The sequence below is a fragment of the Sinocyclocheilus anshuiensis genome, unplaced genomic scaffold (genome assembly GCF_001515605.1).
Source record: "Sinocyclocheilus anshuiensis isolate Anshui unplaced genomic scaffold, SAMN03320099.WGS_v1.1 scaffold318, whole genome shotgun sequence".
Taxonomy (NCBI): Eukaryota; Metazoa; Chordata; class Actinopteri; order Cypriniformes; family Cyprinidae; genus Sinocyclocheilus; species Sinocyclocheilus anshuiensis.
Window position 1 is genome coordinate 98,380 of NW_015547653.1, and position 5,999 is coordinate 104,378.

The 5,999-nt window shown below is 42.5% G+C and overlaps 1 pseudogene; it reads right to left on the minus strand.

The window, feature by feature from the left end:
• LOC107702042 (dynein heavy chain 2, axonemal-like) overlaps window positions 1-5,999 on the minus strand; it is a 153,203-nt pseudogene that overhangs the window by 98,122 nt on the left and 49,082 nt on the right.

Below are 5,999 nucleotides of genomic sequence, written 5' to 3' on the forward strand. Positions count from 1 at the left end.
ACCCATTACCATCGACAAGACACCTGTGGAGCGGGTAAACAGCTTTAAGTTCCTCGGCATTCTCATTAATGAGGATCTCACATGGTCTACACACACTGATGCAGTGCTGAAGAAGGCACATCAACGTCTCTTCTTCCTGAGACGGCTGAGTAAGTTTGGAATGAGCCCCAGCATCCTCAGAACACCTGCACTGTGGAGAGCATCCTGACTGGCTGCATCACTGCCTGGTTTGGAAACAGCACTGAGCACTGTGAAGAACAATTCAACACCAACAATGCAAGAAGCATGTGGCAGGGCATCAATAACATAACAGACTTTAAAGGGAACAAACCAGCTACTGTGAACATTGCCGCCTCTCTACCGGATGAGCTTAATAACTTTTATGCTCGTTTCGAGGCTCACAACACCGCCCACACAGAGAGTGCTCCCGCGGCTGCTGCAGAAGAGGTGAGTGCACTCTCCGTCTCTGTCGCGGATGTAACCCGATCATTCCGACGGGTGAATATCCGCAAGGCTGCGGGTCCTGATGGCATCCCAGGCCGTGTGCTCCGAGCATGCGCATTCCAACTAGCCGGTGTTTTCACAGACATTTTCAACTTCTCCCTCTCTCTGTCTGTGGTTCCCTCGTGCTTCAAAAAATCCACCATTGTGCCCATACCAATGAAAAATAAAATCACATGCTTGAATGACTGGAGGCCCGTTGCTCTTACACCCATCTTCAGCAAGTGTTTTGAGAGACTCGTCAGAGACTACATCTGCTCATTGCTGCCTGCCTCACTGGATCCGCTACAATTTGCATATCGTAGCAACCGTTCTACAGACGATGCTATTGCTTTCACCCTACACACTGCTCTCTCCCACCTGGAAAATAAGAACACCTATGTGAGAATGCTGTTTGTGGACTACAGCTCAGCATTTAACACCATAGTGCCTGCCACACTTGTTGAGAAGCTCCAGAATCTGGGACTAAACAGATCTCTGTGCAGCTGGATCCTGGACTTCCTGACGGGCAGAAGTCAGGTGGTCAGAATGGGCAACAATACTTCATCCCCGCTGACCCTCAACACTGGTGCTCCTCAGGGCTGCGTCCTCAGCCCACTCCTGTACTCCCTGTACACACATGACTGTGCAGCCACACACAGCTCCAACGTAATCGTCAAATTCGCTGACGACACAACGGTGATAGGCCTGATCACCGACAACGATGAGACGGCCTACAGAGAGGAGGTGAGCACCCTGACTAAATGGTGTCAGGAGAATCATCTCTCACTCAACATCAACAAGACCAAGGAGCTGGTGGTGGATTTCAGGAGACAGAGCAGAGAACACACACCCATCACCATCGACAAGACACCTGTGGAGCGGGTAAACAGCTTTAAGTTCCTCGGCGTTCACATCAGTGAGGATCTCACATGGTCTACACACACTAATGCAGTGCTGAAGAAGGCACATCAACGCCTTTTCTTCCTGAGAAGGCTGAGGAAGTTTGGCATGAGCCCCAGCATCCTCAGAACATTCTACACCTGCACTGTGGAGAGCATCCTGACTGGCTGCATCACTGCCTGGTTTGGAAACAGCACCGCTGGCAACCGCAAAGCTCTGCAAAGGGTCGTACAAACTGCCCGCCACATTGTTGGAGGTGAACTTCCCTCCCTCCAGGACATCTATACCAGGCGGTGTATAAGGCAAGCCCGGAGGATCATCAGAGACACCAGGCGGTGTATAAGGCAAGCCCGGAGGATCATCAGTGACTCCAGCCACCCATCCCACAGATTGCTCTCCCTGCTGCCCTCAGGAAGACGTCTCCGCAGCATCCGATCCCACACTAGCCGACTGAGGGATAGCTTTTTCCCTCAGGCTATCAGACTAATGAACAATCAGAACTAATACACCCTACAGCCTACTCCCACAATACGGTAGTTCTTTTTTGGGTGAACTAACCCTTTAATGCTTTAGCTATAATGCATGTAAAATAGTCTAGCCAAAGCAGCACTCCAAAATTTGAAAATGAAAAGCTGAATGACAGAATGAAAGGAAGAAGGAGAAAAAAAAAACTTACTGAAGGGGAAGGCAAAAGCCCGGAGAGATGAATGTAATTAACGAGGTAAACACATCTTAATGACAATAAGTAAAGAGACAGGTGACACAGGTGAGAGAGCAGTGGGCTTATATGTGTGCGTGAAGTCCTGCTACTGACCTCCTGAGTAACTGAGAGTGAAAAGGAAGTGACATCAGAAGTCTGTGGGTGGTCTGTTCTGCTGGAGCCATTTGTATTCACTATATTTGCTAAGAGGAGTAGCAGTCTGACGGTGTACAAGGTTTTGAATTGGAAGCTAAGTGTGTGTGAGAAAGACCTCTCGTCCAGACAGGTGCTGAAACACATCAAGCAGCTGTACTCCTTCCTCCACACAGTTCACAGTCTCGAAGGTTGAAGTGATCAAATTCTGCATCATCACCTCCAGATCTTTCACTTTAGCACGGAACCTAAAAACACACACACACATGGATAAACAAAAGGCACAATACAACAAAGAAATGGGCAGAGCTGTACAGCATGTTCCAAACACAAATCAGTGCCCTCTATTCAAAGGTAGAGTCCAACACACAAACAATCTCGGCCATAAATGGAGGCTGGTATTGATTTGGGTGCTCTCAATATGCTGAGACACTATGAAACACCTGCCCCAGACACAAGCACAGCTGTTTGTCTTGGCAACCATATCCTAACCCTATTATACGGTATGCCACACACTGCACATTAACTCCAACACAGTTCAATACTGGACTAGGGCTGGGCGATATGTCAAAAATATCTTATCGATAATCGCCTTAAAAATATCGCGATATCCGATAATATCGTCTACCCAAGCCCCACCTTCACTACGCCCCGCCCCCGCCGAGACAACATCGCCGTCATGCACCATAAACACACACCAGGTTCAGTTTGGTCTTAATTATTGCCACATTAAAGTTTAGTTTTATTTTTCTTAGTTTGTGCTTAAACTAACAAAAAACATTAGCTTTGCTGTTGGTGTGCTTAAACTAACAGAAAACATTAGCTTTGCTGTTATGTTGGTCTTGCTAATTTCCACTCTGTTCTGATCAAATTTGTGTTTGAAATGAATTTCGTTTTGTAAGGAGAACTGTTGAGGAAAAATAATAGAACCCAATTTTAAGTTCATCATGGTGAAGTTGGACATTCTGGCGGTGATTGTAAGAATAATAAATGCATGTTGATATCATATAGTAATGGCTTGAATAAAATATGCCTATTTCCGACATGTGTAGACACATTTTTATGATGGTAAGTTTAATTTCCTTGATTATAACAATTGTAGCGTTGTTTTTAAACTTGAAGTGGGCAGAGCTGTACAGCACGTTCCAAACACAAATCAGTGCCCTCTATTCAAAGGCAGAGTCCAGCACACACACACTCTCAGCCATAAATGGAGGCTGGTATTGATTTGGGTGCTCTCAATATGCTGAGACACTATGAAACACCTGCCCCAGACACAAGCACAGCTGTTTGTCTTGGCAACCATATCCTAACCCTATGACTCGCCTCGGCCCCAATCCATCATGGCCATCAGATGCACACACTCGCTCACGCACGGCTCCCTTTCCCAAGGTCCGTCAGTGCCTGGGGCGGGGGTACGAGGGGATAATGACCTCTAGAGGCTGATGGGCAGCCCAGGTTCCGTCACACAGACGGTCATGATGGTATTCAGATAAGCAGCCAAACTGCCTGCTGTCACAAACAGTTGTGAATGACAATAGGGGCACGCTGGGCTCAGACAGAAAGGCAAAGTGATCTTCTCCCCGCTGTACATACATTTAGGCAGAATATTCATGAAAAATATCTATATGATCCGAATATGCAGGTCATTATATACATATTTATGAAGATATGCTAATACGAGATGTATGGAAATTCCCAACAGGTCAGCAGGCCAATAAGCAGTCGAGAATGACAAACATTTATAAATATACATGAGAACCAGAAGGACTGACTGCCTCATAGACAGGCTGGCAGAAAGACACACAGTTTGACGCATTTTGCGTGTCACTACACAACAAAACTAGATCGCTCCCATTATAGTCAATGGAGCCATCTACAATGCAAGAGCCAGATTTGGCACCTTCATTTTACAAATACCACAGCAACTCAAGATTATTTTATTCTATCCATATGAAGATCCATTTTATATATATATATAAAATAATTAAACAATAATCTGGCGTTAGTCTTTTTTTTTTAATGAAAGAAATTAAGAAACTTTTATTCAGAAAGGACGCATTAAAATTTTCAAAAGGGACAGTAAAGACTTGTACATATTTTAAAATGAATGCTGTTCTTTTGGACTTAAATTACATTTTAAAATATATTTAAAAGGAAAAGGGTTATTTAATTTTTTAAAATAATATTTCACTATATTATTTTTTTACTGTATTTTTGATTAAATAAATGCAGCCTTGGTGAGGATAAATGACTTCTTTCAAACTTTTGAATGCATGTAATGTATTTAATATTACTTAAATTGGCATATTTGTATTTATATATTCAATTATTATATTATAAAATTATATGTTATCCTAAAAATGCTCATGCATACAATATTTTTATACCAATGGCTCATTTGTTAAAAATGTAAGTAGGCTTTTATTATTAATGGAATGCATTTTCGATTTAATCTTGATGAAGCTCACAGCTGACTGGTCTCTGGTTAGTGGACATTCAGAGGTGATGTGCAGCTTCCAGCAAATGCAACACTGGTCGCTTCCAGTGTAGGCATCGTGTTTGCCATATGGACAGAATGTAGCTCCTCGAACAATCAAAGCCAGCTATTTCACAGTACCTCTTTTTCTTTGTGCCCTGATCAATTTACAAACACACTGCACCTGCTGTAGTCCTCATGCCAAGAGGGATTTCTGACATCCAGGATGTCCTTAACAGAGTGCAGGACCTGCAGGCTGTTGTCAAAGGTTGCCTCTATGTACAGCAGTCTCTGAGTGACCTCTGACCCCTGACGTCCAGCAAAGCATGGCAACGGCACTCGCTCACCCTCTTCCCAGCGAGCAAACTGCTGCTGACACTCACACACCTGAAATAAAGAGAATGTGTTAGAGAAAGAAACTTAGATAAAAAAAATGTGAGAATCGATATTCAAAAATTAAAATAGAATAGATATTCAATATACTATTTTACAAAAAGTCAAACAGTCTGAAAGCATTTATTGCAAAAAAAACCTCCTATGCTTGATATACAACAATTTCTGAAGGCTAAGCATCTCTTCTCACTAACCATTTGTTGAAAGAGAAAAAGAGTTTCAAGCCCTAATTATGGAAAGTACCAATAGTATGAGGAACTAGTAGGAGCACACAGCAAAAAATGTGCATGAATAAATATAAAAATGACAAGTGATATAAAAAAAAACAGCTCTCAGCAAGGACAGGAGTCCTGGGAAATACGAAAAATGAAAGCAATAAAGACGAGAGACAGAGATGTGAATTATTGAGAAATCTGAGAGGATATTCTCTGGATGTGTGCTTGAGAAAGTAGGGTGTAAAAATTCTGCATACATTTGGAAAATGTACAGTTTGTGAATGTGTGTTTGTTTGCATCATTTTGTAGTGTTTGCTCACCTCTATTAGATCTTTGCATCTCCGCACAAAGGAATCCACCAGAGCAAATATGGTAATCTGGTCAAGCGACCACCCTTGGGAAGAGTATCTAAAAAGACAAAGAGTTCAAGAAAAATAGAAAGTTCATACATCTTCATCCTCATTTTTGTTTCTACAGGGTTGGACATTCTGGCGGTGATTGTAAGAATAATAAATGCATGTTGATATCATATAGTAATGGCTTGAATAAAATATGCCTATTTCCGACATGTGTAGACACATTTTTATGATGGTAAGTTTAATTTCCTTGATTATAACAATTGTAGCGTTGTTTTTAAACTTGTAGTCAAGCTATAACGTATTTGATATTTATCATG